This window comes from Bos grunniens, chromosome X (assembly GCF_055505025.1).
Source record: "Bos grunniens cultivar Pamir isolate PY7600 chromosome X, Bosgru_T2T1.0, whole genome shotgun sequence".
Lineage (NCBI taxonomy): Eukaryota > Metazoa > Chordata > Mammalia > Artiodactyla > Bovidae > Bos > Bos grunniens.
In genome coordinates this window covers 106261026-106276282 of record NC_141194.1, presented here as the reverse complement: position 1 = coordinate 106276282, position 15257 = coordinate 106261026, and positions in this window count along the sequence as shown.

Below are 15257 nucleotides of genomic sequence, written 5' to 3'. Positions count from 1 at the left end.
GGAGGCACTGAGATCTGGTGATGCAGCAAATGACGTCAGGTCCCCAGGGTGGCAAACAGACGAGGGGAGCAAGGGCTCGGGTGTGACCGTGAGGGGTGGGCACTTGAGCCCCGAGACTCAGTGCAGAGCCAAACCCAAGCCCCAGGACAAGGAGATGGAGCCACAGGAAGACCCAAGCTGGTGAGGGATGTGGGAAGACTGCTCGTCCCAGCGTGCGGCCCTCTGGCTGACACAGGGTGGAGTTGGGACTCCAGAGGCTGGGCTGGGGGCTGGGGGAGCATGCGGAGGCCACTGGGTCACCTGAAGCGACAGCAGGGCCTTGTTCCTCTCTGGCCTCTTCCAGGGCCTTCTGCACACTGGAGCTGGAGCAGCCATTCTAAAGTCACAATTCCCGGTGACAGAGACACAGCTGGAAGTGGAAGGGAGCTGGAGGGTGGGCAGAAACAAGCACGGTGTGAGAAGTCACTGGAGACTTTATGGGCAATGTGGCCCACATGTCTAGAGCCACCCTCCTGGTCCAGAACCTTTAAAATGGAGAATGAACCTAAAAACCTGTTTGCATGAATGGCTGAGCTGGTAGGGAAACAAGTGAAAGCCTCCAAGATCAGGAATGATACTTGAGTCCAGAGAAGTAAGTCAGCTCTGGGGCCAGCACCTGACCCAGGGGCATCTACACCCAGGAGCCAGAGCCCATCCTTTCTCCTGAGACAGCTTTCCATGGCTTTCCAGACACCAATCATGGGATGGGAGATACCGCCTGGGCCCACACATAAAGCCAGGACTTTTGAAGGGCGGTGCTGTGCTCTCAACAGGTGTCTTCAGCACAGTATCCTGCCCCCCACCCCAAGATGGCCTCATGGGAATCCTGGAATCCTATGCATATGGCAAAAAGGGACTCTGCAGATGTGATTAAGTCACGGATCTTGAGATGGGGAGATTGTCCTGGGTTACCCAGGTGGGCCCTAAATGCATCTTTATAAGGGAAAGAGGGCCACAGGAGAGTGAGATGAGATGCAATGATAGAAAAGAGGTCAGAGTCAGAGAGATTCCAAGATACAACACTGCTGGCTTTGAAGAAAGATGAAGGGGACCCAGCCAAGGAATGTGGGTGCTCTCTAGAAGGTGGAAAAGGCAAGACAACTGATTCTTTCCTTGAGACTCTTCAAGGAATGCAGCTCTGCCCACACCTCAATTTTAGCTCAATTAAATCTGTGTTGGATTTCTGACCCTTTTAGAAGTAAAATCTCCAAAGGTTCATGGGGAATCTTGGTTCCCAACCAGAAACTTGATTTCCCATCCTGCCTTGTAGCTAATTATGGCCAAGTTCTTCCATGATATCTGCTTCTCCATCAGAACCCTTAGCGTATTTATCATAGTATTTGAAATGACTGGTCTGGTAATTCCAACATCCCTGCCATAGCTGAGTCTGGTTCTGATGCTTGCTCTGTCTCTTCAAACTGTGGAGGGTTTTGCCCGTTAGTGTGCCTTGCAATTTTTTGGTTGAAAGTCAGGCACGATGTCCTGGATAAAGGAGCTGCAGGAAGGAGGTCTTTACTTACTAGTGGTGGAAGGGGAAGTGTTCTGCAGTCCAATGGTTAGCTCTCAGTGTTTTGGTGAGCCTGTGCTTCTGGGTTGTGATCTTCGAAAGTGCTTATCAGTGCCCCCTCTCCAAGGTGGGCTAGGATGGCTACAGGGGGCTGAAGTTGGATATTTCCCTTCCCCCAAGTCCCTTAGACTCTAATAAAACCCCAATAGGTCAGACTCTGGTATAATGGTTTGTCTTCAGAGCAGGCTTTGTTAAGAACAGAATGCTCTGGTGTATTTCAAAGTATCAACTTTCCCCTCTCCCCCAACTGGAAACATGAGGAGATTGTTCTCCAGTATTCACTCTGAGAATCTGATGGGGCTCCTAGAGGTAAAACTCACAGAAGTGTAGGAGGTGAGAGCCTCCCTAAGATTAGGCTCCTTGCAGTTTTTAACTCTCATACTTCTCCACACTAGCCTCCAGCAAATCATTAGTTAAAGCTCAGGTTTTCCTACCCCAACACTGTACCCACTCACAAGTTTCTGCTCTGGTAAATTGTGGTTTTCTGTATCCACCTGTCTGTTTCTTCAGTTTTGTGAGCAATACTTTGCCATTTGACCTCTGTTCTCTAATGGATCTAAAAACAGTTGTTGGTTTTTCAGTTTGTTCAACATTTTCTTGTTGTTGGCATCAAGTGATGACTCCCAGGCTCCTCACGTGCCAGATAATAGACTGGAAATTCCCTGGGTCTGTTTTGATTGGCTGATTCTTTATCATTACAGATTACATTTTTATGCTTCTTCTCTCTCAGTCAGAAAGTCTTGGTGGTGGAGTTCACCTCATTTGTTTCCTTTCTCTCTGGTACCACCAGGTCTTCACCACCTTAAAACGGTTGATTCATATATCTGCCAAGTTTTCCAATCATGTATGGAGAGAGGGAAATTCTGGACCATGTTATTCCTTCATGGCCATATCAGTATTAACTTTAAGCTTTGTTAAGACAAAAATGCATGCTAGGTTTTCTAGAGTAATTGCTAAAAGAATATAAATAGAGTATACTACTTTCAAACTAGTAGAGGAAAATATCATATAATAACAAGGAAAAAAATCTCAATTCAAAAGTCAAAAGAGGAAAATAAAGAAATAGAAACATTGGAATAAGTAGAAAGCATAAAATAAAATTTTAGAAATTAGGCCAAACATCACTAAACAAAATCGACTAAATTCTTCAATTGAAGACAAGATTTTTAAAAATCCACCCATAAGCAGTTTGTAGGAGGGACATCTAGAGACTTCCATGGTGGTGCAGTGGTGGAGACTCCATACTTCCACTGCAGGGGGAATGGGCTCAATTCCTGGATGGGGGACTAAGATCCCCCATGCCATGCAGCCCAGCCAAAAAAAATAAGAAGAAGAAGAAGAATACACAAAAATAAAAATTAAAAGACTGGTACATCTAAATGATAGGACAGAAAAGGAAAATATTGAAAAGTCAGGACTTCTAGCTATGGCCAAATGAGGATATCAACAAATAACCTCAAAAAAAAAAATAATAAAGCTGGACAAAGCTGACAAATACCTTTATGATCTAGAACTTAACCAAAGGTATATAATAAAATGAGAAGTTGAACTGTGGGAATCTGTGGCATTCTGGCCTAGAGTTGCTCCCATCCTTCCCAGCTCAGTTTGTCATGGAGGTTCTACCAGTACAAGGCAGCTCAAGAAAACCAGCAGCTTCTCTGCCTAGGTTTGAAGGGGGCTAAGTCAATTTGGTGGGGAATATCCACACCCAGGGACATTGTCAATGGAAATAAACTTCTCGGGGGAAGACCAACAGGGAAGGGCCAACAACTCAGCTCTACTAGACAGGTTGTGAATGTGGTTGGGGCAAGCGTGTTCCTGACTAGTTGGAGAATGGAGAGGTCCCAATCTAATCATGTTTCCTGACTACACTGAGGCTATACACATGTATGTAGGAGATTCAAAGGCGTCAGGGGAAAGAAAACCCTGGGAAGGCCTGAAAATAACCTGAACGTTGAAAGAACTCCCCTGCCCACACACAGATACATCAGAGCACACAAGCCTTAGTGGCCTGAGATCTTTCAACATAGTTTCTGACTAATCATTGACTGGCCACTAAGCTGGACAGATATGCGGCAGCCCCTAGGAAACCAGGCTTACATTTTAAACTGTTTTTTTTTTAATTCAACAGAGACACCACTGACTGCAGCTGGGGGTGGGAAACAGTACAGTTTCACAGACTTAGTGCAAAAAAGTTACACAACAAAGAAACAAGTACACACACACACACACACACACTGAAAACTACTTCTAGGGGTAAAGGGAATATCATAATCCAGAGTTGATAGAAACTATATTCCAAATCCTGAAAGATGATGCTGTGAAAGTACTGCACTCAATATGCCAGCAAATTTGGAAAACTCTGCAGTGGCCACAGGACTGGAAAAGGTCAGTTTTCATTCCAATCCCAAAGAAAGGCAATGCCAAAGAATGCTCAAACTACCGCACAGTTGCACTCATCTCACACGCTAGTAAAGTAATGCTCAAAATTCTCCAAGCCAGGCTTCAGCAATATGTGAACTGTGAGCTTCCAGATGTTCAAGCTGGTTTTAGAAAAGGCAGAGGAACCAGAGATCAAATTGCCAACATCCGCTGGATCATGGAAAAAGCAAGAGAGTTCCAGAAAAACATCTATTTCTGCTTTATTGACTATGCCAAAGCCTTTGACTGTGTGGATCACAATAAACTGTGGAAAATTCTGAAAGAGATGGGAATACCAGACCACCTGATCTGCCTCTTGAGAAATCTGTATGCAGGTCAGGAAGCAACAGTTAGAACTGGACATGGAACAACATACTGGTTCCAAATAGGAAAAGGAGTTCGTCAAGGCTGTATATTGTCACCCTGTTTATTTAACTTATATGCAGAGTACATCATGAGAAAAGCTGGACTGGAAGAAACACAAAGTGGAATCAAGATTGCCAGGAGAAATATCAATAACCTCAGATATGCAGATGACACCACCCTTATGGCAGAAAGTGAAGAGGAACTAAAAAGCCTCTTGATGAAGGTGAAAGTGGAGAGTGAAAAAGTTGGCTTAAAGCTCAACATTCAGAAAATAAAGATCATGGCATCCGGTCCCACCACTTCATGGGAAATAGATGGGGAAACAGTGGAAACAGTGTCAGACTTTATTTTTCTGGGCTCCAAAATCACTGCAGATGGTAACTGCAGCCATGAAATTAAAAGACATTTACTCCTTGGAAGGAAAGTTATGACCAACCTAGATAGCATTTTCAAAAGCAGAGACATTACTTTGCCAATAAAGATTCGTCTATTCAAGGCTGTGTTTTTCCTGTGGTCATGTATGGATGTGAGAGTTGGACTGTGAAGAAGGCTGAGCACCAAAGAATTGATGCTTTTGAACTGTGGTGTTGGAGAAGACTCTTGAGAGTCCCTTGGACTGCAAGGAGATCCAACCAGTCCATTCTGAAGAAGATCAGCCCTGGGATTTCTTTGGAAGGAATGAAGCTAAAGCTGAAACTCCAGTACTTTGGCCACCTCATGTGAAGAGTTGACTCATTGGAAAAGACTCTGATGCTGGGAGGGATTGGGGGCAGGAGGAGAAGGGGACGACAGAGGATGAGATGGCTGGATGGCATCACTGACTCGATGGACGTGAGTCTCAGTGAACTCCAGGAGTTGGTGATGGACAGGGAGGCCTGGCGTGCTGCAATTCATGGGGTTGCAAAGAGTCGGACATGACTGAGCGACTGATCTGATCCGATCTGATCTGATTGTCTAAAATGTTCAATTTGGGGGGACCTCCTTGTTGTCCAGTGGCTAAGTCTCCACACTCCCAATGCTGGGGTCTCAGGCTCCATCCCTAGTCAGAGAATTAGATCACACGTGCCACAACTGTAGATCCCACATGCCACAATTAAGACCCAGCACAGCCAAAGAAATAAATATTTGTTTAAAAGTTCAATTTTCAACAAAAGAATTGTATAACATGCAAAGAAACAATAAAGTATGATCCACATTAGGGAAAGAAATCAGCAGAAACTGTCTCTGAGTGTTTCCAAATGCTAGAATTGGCAGATGATAACTTCAAAGCACATATTATAAATAGGTTCAAAGTACTAAAGGAAGCCATGTTTAAAGAGTTAAAGGAAAGTATGATGACAACAACAAATCAACAAATAGAGATTCTCAATATGGATACACAAATTAAGAAATGATAACTAAATGAAAATAGCTTTAAATAGTGCAATAATTGAAATGACAACTTCTTTAGAAGTATTCAAGAGTAGGTTCAAGATGTCATAAGAAATTACTACTGACCTTGAAAATAGATCAACAATATTAATATACACTATACAATCTGGAGAATGGAGAGAAAAATGACAGCACTTCAGACACCTCTGGAACAATATGAAACATTCTAAAATATGTGTATTGGGGGGTTTTGAAGAACAAGGTCAGAATAAGTATTTGAAGAAACAAGACCAAAACTTCCAATATTTTATGAGAAACATTAATCAGATCCAAGAAGTTCAATGAACCCCAAATAAGATAAAGAGATAGTCATAGACACTTTACAGTCAAACTGTTGAAAGCCAAAGATAGACAATTTTGAAAGGAATAGGAGAAAAATGACCCATGTAGAAGAAAACCATAATAAAATTAACAGTTAACTACTCATCAGAAATAATGGAGGCCAAAAGACAGTGAAGTGACATAATCAAAGAGTTGAAAGAAAAGAAGAGTATCCATCAAAAATTCTGTATCTAGCAAAACTATACCTCAAAAAATTGAAGGTTAAAAAAGGACATTTCCTGGTAAACAAAGACTGGGAGAATTCATTGCTACTATACTTCTTTTGGAGAAGGCAATGGCACCCCACTCCAGTACTCTTGCCTGGAAAATCCCATGGACAGAGGAGCCTGGTAGGCTGCAGTCCATGGGGTCCCTAGGAGTCGGACACAACTGAGTGACTTCACTTTCACTTTTCACTTTCATGCATTGGAGAAGGAAATGGCAACCCACTCCAGTGTTCTTGCCTGGAGAATCCCAGGGACAGGAGAGCCTGGTGGGCTGCCGTCTCTGGGATCGCACAGAGTCAGACATGACTGAAGCGACTTAGCAGCATACTTCTTTACAAGAAATACTAAAAAAAAGTCCTTCAGGCTGACACCAGTTAGTAAGTTGAATTCATAAGAAGAAATGAAGAGGAGCCAAAATGATTAAAATCTGGGTTAATACAAATGTCTCTCCTAACTTTCTTCTCCTAACTTCTTCAAAAAAAAGTAAGATTGTATTGATATAAAGCAATAGCTATAACACTGTCATGTTAAGTTCCTATGATAATCTATATAGATGTAATATATATATGACATTAATAACACAAAAGAGGAAGGCAGGAATGGAGCTATGTTAGAGAAAAGTCTCTACATTTTACCCAAATTAAATGAGTGTTAATATGAAGTAGATTATAATTACTTAAGATATATATTGTAAAAAAAAAAAGATATATATTGTACTGCAACTTCAATTCAAAAGCATATAGTTAAAAATCAACAGAAGAAAAAAAGGTACACTAAAAAACATTTAACACAAAAGAAGGCAGTCTAGGAGGAAGAGAGCAACAAAAAGACAGAAGATACAGAGAAACCAATAGCAAAATGGCGAATGTAAATTCAGCCATATCAATCACTACATTAAATATTCATGGTCTAAACATCCCAATCAAAAATCAGAGAGTCAAGAAAACAAGATTCAACTATTGAATATATATTGTTTACAAGAGGAATTTAGAGCTTTAAATGCCTATACCAACAACAACAACAAAAAAGTCTCAAATCAATGGCCAAATGATAAATCTTAATAAACAAGAAAAAGAAAAGCAAACTAAATCTGAAACAAGCAGAGGTAAGATAAGTGCAGAAATGAATTAGAAAATAGGAAAACTACAGAAAATCAGTGAAAACAAAAGTTGGTTTTTTGAAAAGACCAACACAGTTGATCTTACCTAGACTGATCAAAAAAAAAAGATTACCTCGGACTCAGTGCTTTCACTGCCATAGGCTCAGGTTCAGTCCCTGGTTGGGGAACCTAGACTACGCAATGAGCAAAAAAAAAATAGGTTACTAAGGTCTAGAATGAAAAGAGGAACATTACTACTGAACTAAAAAATGTTAACGATTATAAGGCAAACGTTATGCCAACAAATTAAGACAATTCGGGTGAAACGGACAAAGACACAAATGATCAAAACTGACTTTAAATGAAATGGAAAATCTCAATAGGCTTATAACAAGCAAATACGTTGAAATAGTAATTGAAAGTCTTCCCACAAAGAAAATCCAACTCCAGACATCTTCACTGGTGAATTCTATCAAATAAGGCAACTGAAAATGTATGTCCACACAAAAGCTTGCACAGAAATGATCATAGCAGCATTATTCACAATAGCTAAAAGGTGTAAACAACTTAAATGTCCATCAGTGAATCCGTGGATAAATAGAACATGATCTATCCATACAATGGAACATTGTTCAGCTATAAAAATAAATGAAGTACTGATACACATTGCAACGTGGATGAACTTTGAAATCATTATGCTTAGTGAAATAAGCCAGACACAAAGAGCCACATGTTAGGATTCCATTTATGTAAAATATCTGAAAAGTCAAATCCACAGAGACAGAAAGTAAATCAGTCTTTGCCAGGGGCTGGAGAAGGGGAAGTGGAGAGTTACCACTAACGGGTACAGCATTTTCCTCTGGGGTGATGAAAATGTTCTGGAATTAGATTGTGATGATGTAAACTGTAAATACAGATCTCGTCAATTTCCGATGGGGTTACATCCCAATAAACTCATCATAAGCTGAAAATATCCTAAGTCAAAAATGCACTTAATACACCTAACCTACCATCATAGCTTAGCTTCGACGTGCTCAGAACACTAATATTAGCCTACAATTTGACAAAACCATCTAACACAAAGCTCATTTTATAATAAAGTGTTGAATATCTCATATAAGTGAATACTGAACTGAAAGTGAAAAACAGAATGGCTATCTGGGTACGGAATTTTGATGAGTGTTGCCAGTTGTTTACCCTCATGATCAAGTAGCTGAGTGGGAGCTTCAGATTACTGCCATGGCCCAGCATCATGAGAGGGGATTGCACCACATATTGCTAGCCTGGAAAAACATCAAAATTGAAAATTCAAAGCATGGTTTCTACTAAATGTGTATTGCTTTCGCACCAGCGTAGAAGTCAAAAAATCGTTAAGTCAAACCATTTTAAGTCAGGGACCATCTGTATACTAAAAAAAAACAATAAATTGTACATTTTAAAGGGTGGATTTTATGGTATGTGAATTATATCTCAGTAAAAAAAATTAAGTTTGAAAGAAAAAGAACTGAACAAGATATGCCAGACAAGTATTCACCAAAAGAAAGATACAGTTGCTATGTTACTATCACTGTATAAGTCGACTATAAAGCACAAGCACACAGATGGAGAGAACAAGCATATGGACACCAAGGGGGGAAGGCGTAGGTGGGATGAATCGGGAGACTGGGGTTGACATAGATACACTACTGTGTATAAAATAGGTGACTAATGAGAACCGACTGCTATAGCACGGGGAATTCTACTCAGTGCTCTGTGGTGACCTAAACAGGAGGGAAATCTAAAAATGAGTGGCTATATGTATACGTATACCTGTTCATGTGTAAGTGAACAATGCAGAGAAATAGAGGAAAACAATAGAATGGGAAAGACTAGAGATCTTTCCAAGAAAATTAGAGATACCAAGGAAACATTTCATGTAAAGATGAGCACAATAAAGGACAGAAAAAGTATAGGCCTAACAGAAGCAGACAATATTAAGAAGAGGTGGCAAGAACACACAGAACTATACAAAAAAGGTCTTAATGACCCAGATAACCCTGATGGTGTGATCACTCACCTAGAACCAGACATCCTGGAGTGTGAAGTCAAGTGGGCCTTAGGAAGCATCACTACGAACACAGCTAGTGGAGGTGATAGACCTCCAGCTGAGCTCTTTCAAATCCTAAAAGATGCTGCTGCTAAAGTGCTGCACTCAATATGCCAGCAAATATGGGAAACTCATCAGGGGCCACAGGACTGGAAAAGGTCAGTTTTCAGTCCAATCCCAAAGAAGGGCAATGCCAAAGAATGTTCAAACTACCTCACAGTTGAACTCATCTCACACGCTAGCAAAGTAATGCTCAAAATTCTCCAAGCAAGGCTTCAACAGTACATGAAATGAGAACTTCCAGATGTTCAAGCTGGATTTAGAAAAGGCAGAAGAACCAGAGGTTAAATTGCCAACATCCACTGGATCATAGAAAAAGCAAGAGAATTCCAGAAAAATATCTACTTCTGCTTCATTGACTACATTAAAGCCTTTGACTGTGTGAATCACAACAAACTGTGGAAAATTCTTCAAGAGATGGGAATACCAGACCACCTTACCTGCCTCTTGAGAAAACTGTATGCAGGTCAGGAAGCAACAGTTAGAATCAGACATGGAACAATGGACTGGTTCCAAATTGGGAAAGGAGTACGTCAAGGCTGCATATTGTTACCCTGCTTATTTAACTTATATGCAGAGTACATCATGAGAAACGCTGGACTGGAAGAAGCACAAGCTGAAATCAAGATTGCCAGGAGAAATATCAATAACCTCAGATATGCAGATGACACAACCCGTATGTCTGAAAGCAAAGAGGAACTAAAGAACCTCTTGATAAAAGTGAAAGAGGAGAGTGAAAAAGCTGGCTTAAAACTCAACATTCAAAAAACAAAGATCATGGCATCCGGTCCCATCACTTCATGGCAAATAGATGGAGAAACAATGGAAACAGTGACAGACTTTATTTTTCTGGGCTCCAAAATCACTGCAGATGGTGACTGCATCCACGAAATTAAAAGACGCTTGCTCTTTGGAAGAAAAGCTATGACCAACCTAGACAGCATACTAAAAAGCAGAGATGTTACTTTGCCGAGAAAGGCCTGTGTAGTCAAAGCTATGGTTTTTCCAGTAGTTCTGTACGGATGTGAGAGCTGGACCATAAAGAAGGCTGAATGCTGAAGAATTAATGCTTTTGAGCTGTGGTGTTGGAGAAGACTCTTGAGAGTCCCTTGGACTGAAAGGAGATCCAACCAGTCAATCTTAAAGGAAATCAACCCTGAATATTCATTGGAAGAACTGATGCTGAAGCCGAAACTCCAATACTTTGGCCACCTGATGCGAAGAACTGACTCATTTGAAAAGACTCTGATCCTGGGAAAGATTGAAAGCAGGAGGAGACGGGGACGACAGAGGATGAGAGGGTTGGATGGCATCACTGACTCGATGGATATGAGTTCGAGCAAGTTCCAGGAGATGGTGAAGGATAGGGAAAACAGCAGTACTACAGTCCATGGGGTCACAGAGTTGGACACGACTGAGCGACTGAACAACAAGCCTCAACTGAGGAAAAAGCAACTGGGCCTCTACTCGGAACATCACATGAGGCAGGCTTGGCTCCCTGGCATGAGGGGAACTATAGAACTCTCAGTGGGGCCTGGGTCGGGGGGTGGAATCTAGAGATGAGATTTTTATATTTATCAAGAGAGATCAGATAGGGTCGAAAAATACTGGAAAACTCTCTTCAAGCAAAAATCTAATCTTGTCACTATCCTACCTACAGCCCTCCAGTGGCTCCACAGTGCCCTCTTGAGCAAGTTCACTTTTTCTGGCCAATCTCTGAACCACTTTTCACAACCACCTTCAAGAAATCAAATCGGGTTATTTGCTTCTTCCTGAAACACTCCATACTCCATGTCTTGCCCACCTGAGGAGACAGGGATGGAGACAAGGATACCTGGGCAGAGCTGGGGCTGGGTAGAGAACATGGCTGCCATGGGCCCACCCAGTGGCTGGCAGGAAAGAGCTAGGCTTCGAGTCCTGACAGAAGGCCTGGCTTGCCCCCTTCACCTCCTCACCTGGTCTGCTTCTCTCCTAGTCTCCCTCACAGAGCCCTGTTCCGTCCACCACTGCCAACCTCCATCTTTCCTGTCCTTCTTCAATTGCCTTGACACAGGCTCCCTCCATTTCTTGCCTTGCTGCCTGACACGGTCCCCCAGAAGTGTCAGCCCTGCCCCACTTCCCAGTAGCCCCTCACAGTGAACCCCAGGGGTTGACCCCACTACCCAGGTTCCTATTTCACAAGGAATTAGTGAAATAGAGGCACAGAGGATGTTAAAGGCAAGAGAACCACTTGCAAGGCTGAGACTCCAATCCAGGGTGCCCCCCGGCCCAGTGTTCTTCCTCTGTCCTCACACCAACAGTTTGCGCTCACCAAAGGAAAGGTAGAGAAGAGCTCCACCATCTTCTTCTCAGTCCCCATATGGCCTTCCTATTCCCAGGGAGCCATCCTCCTTGCCCAGAGGCCAGCAAGAGGTCAAGCACAAGGTTGTGTGACCTTAGCTCACTTTTATGGCCTCTATGCCTCAGTCGAGAAGCAATAGTTAGAAATGGACATGGAACAACAGACTGGGTCCAAATTGGGAGAGGAGTACGTCAAGGCTGTATACTGTCACCCTACTTATTTAACTTATATACAGAGTATATCATGTGAAATGCCAGGCTGGATGAAGCACAAGATGGAATCAAGATTGCCGGTAGAAATATCAATAACCTCAGATACACAGATGACACCACCCTTATGGCAGAAAGCGAAAAAGAGCTAAAGAGCCTCTTGATGAGAGTGAAAGAAGAGAGTGAAAAATTTGGCTTAAAACTCAACATTCAAAAAACGATAATCATGGCATCTGGTCCCATCACTTCATGGCAAATAGATGAAAAACAATAGAAATAGTGATAGACTTTATTTTGGGGGCTCCAAAATCACTGCAGATGGTGACTTCAGCCATGAAATGAAAAGATGCTTGCTCCTTGGAAGAAAAGCTATGACCAACCTAGATAGTGTATTAAAAAGCAGAGACATAACTTCGCCAACAAAGGTCCGTCTAGTCAAAGCTATGGTTTTTCCAGTAGCCATGTACGGATATGAGAGTTGGACCATAAAGAAGACTGAGCACCGAAAAACTGATCCTTTTAAACTGTGATGTTGGAGAAGGCTTTTGAGAGCCGTTTGGACTGAAAGGAGATCAAATCAGTCCATCCTAGAGGAAATCAACCCTGAATATTCATTGGAAGGACTGATGCTTAAGCTGACACTCCAATACTTTGGCCACCTGATGCAAAGAACTGACTGGAAAAGACCCTGATGCTGGGAAAGATTGAAGGCAGGAGGAGAAGGGGACAACAGAGGATAAGATTGTTGGATGGCATCACTGACTCGATGGACATGGGTTTGAGCAAGCTCCAGGAGTTGTTGATAGACAGGGAGGCCTGGCGTACTGTAGTCCATGGGGTCGAAAAGAGTCGGACATGATTGAGTGACTGAACTGAACTGATGCATTGGTCCACCTGTATTCAAAGTAGGGGATGACTCATGAGAATGACTACCTCATAGTCGAGGCTGGAGTTAATCCAGGTGCCTGGCACACAGTAAGTGCTCAATAAAGACTCGCCACTGAGCTAACTCTTCTGATTAGAGAAGGGTGAGGAATGTGTCTCTTATGTTCTAATTCTATATCCCTTCAGGCAGTGCCAAACCACCATGTTCAAAGCCAATCTCGCTGTCTCTCCCCCAAACCCACCCCAGCTGAACCCCTCTTGGTGAATGGTTCCATGGGCCACCACAGACCTCCTCTCCTTCATTCCCCACCCTCAACCCATCACTGACTTCTAAAGAGCTCCCAGGACCACCGCCCTAGTCTCCAGATACCCAGGGAGGGCCCCTAGGTTGAGCATCCCTGAAACTCCTGACACCCAGGGGTTTGCTCCAGGACAGAGCATGAGACCCACCCTGAGTGGCCCAGAACGAGGGAGACAGCTTCGTCTCATCTCACCCACAGGGGCTCCCCTGTCCATCACCAACTCCAAGGGCTTGCTCAAACTCACATCCATCGAGTCAGTGATGCCATCCAAGCATCTCGTCCTGTGTCGTCCCCTTCTCCTCCTGCCTTCAATCTTTCCCAGCATCAGGGTCTTTTCCAATGAGTCAAATGCCAAATTTGATCATCAAGTGCCAAAGTATTGCAGTGTTAGCTTCAGCATCAGTCTTTCCAGTGAATATTCAGGACTGATTTCCTTTAGGATGGACTGGCCAGTCCTTTGATCCCGACTCCCAACTCACAGAAGCTCAGCACCTGCTCAGCCTGGACAATGGCGCTGTCTGGCTCCCACCCCAACGCTGGCTCATCACTGGCCAGAGACTTCCCCAGCCTGGCTCCAGTCTGACAGGTCCCTCCAGTAGCAGCCCCAGTGCCTGAGCACCTGCTGTTCCCTGAGCCTGGAAATGCTCCCATGGCCTGGGTGACCCAAAGCTTTCTTTTCACAAACTGCCCCTCAGATGGGAAGGGCTTGGAGGGATGAAGGGAAGGATGCCACCTCTGCCTGACTCGGAAGAAGGCAGGATTTGGGGGAGACGTGGTTCTGAGCAGCTGCCCCAGGTGCTGAAGGATCAACGGGGGTGGGGGGAGGGGGTGGGCTCTTGGGGAACACGTGACCTTGGCGCCACCTACTGGCCGGAAGTCAAATTGCACTGTATCTCCCTGCGGCCTGACTTCCCTGGTGGCTCAGATGGTAAAGCATCTGCCTACAATCCGGGAGACCCGGGTTCAATCCCTGGATCGGGAAGATCTCCTGGAGAAGGAAATGGCAACCCACTCCAGTATTCTTGCCTCGAAAATCCCATGGACAGAGGAGCCTGGTAAGCTATAGTCCATGGGGTCACAAAGAGTCGGACATGACTGAGTGACTTCACTTCCCTGCGGCCAGAGCCAGGGCTGACTCTTCAGTGAGGACCAGGGGGCAACCTGGGCTGGGTGTCTCTGAAGGAGTGCCATTCCTTCTGGAAGGCTGGCTCTGGTATGCCGGCTCAAGCCTCCAGGAGCAGCCAGCGGCTACTCTCTCCTGCGTCTAAGGAAGCCCAGCCCCTCCGCTGCAGGGCCTTCTGTGTAAGAGTGGGCACCCTTGACCCGCGGGCCCAGCGCTTGGCGCACACTAAAGGCCCCATCAATTTGGACGGCAGAATGAGACAGTGTGGGTGTACTGGGGAGACAGTATGAACAACCGAAATGAGGGAAGGAGAGCCAGTGAAGTGGACGTCTGAGGGGGCAGGACAGTTCTTGACAAGGCCCCAAGTGGCAGGCAGGCCAGGTTGCTGGAGGTTAAGAGGCCAAGCTCTGGAGACCTGGCCACAGTCCCTTGGACTGCTGGCAGCTGGTGTGGTGGGACCTCACTGCTTGACTGTTTGACCCTGAGGCCTTGAGCAAACGACAGCCTAAAAGTGCCCGTGGTGACAGAGGATGAAGCTGCCTTCCCCCACAGGACTTGCCCCAGGGCTCAGGGGCCCATAGGTAGATGTATATGGAAGGTAGTGAGTGGGGGGAGGAGAAAGCCAGAGAAGGCACTTGGGGTTTGGGAAGCAGCAGGCAGGCATGCCCTGTTCCAGCCCCACCCCTGAGCACCAGGCCAGCCCTGCTCTGGGGTTTCTCGCTGCCTCCGTTCAGGGCCCAAATGTCAACACGGAGAAGTGTCTTCATCAGGTTCTGCAGT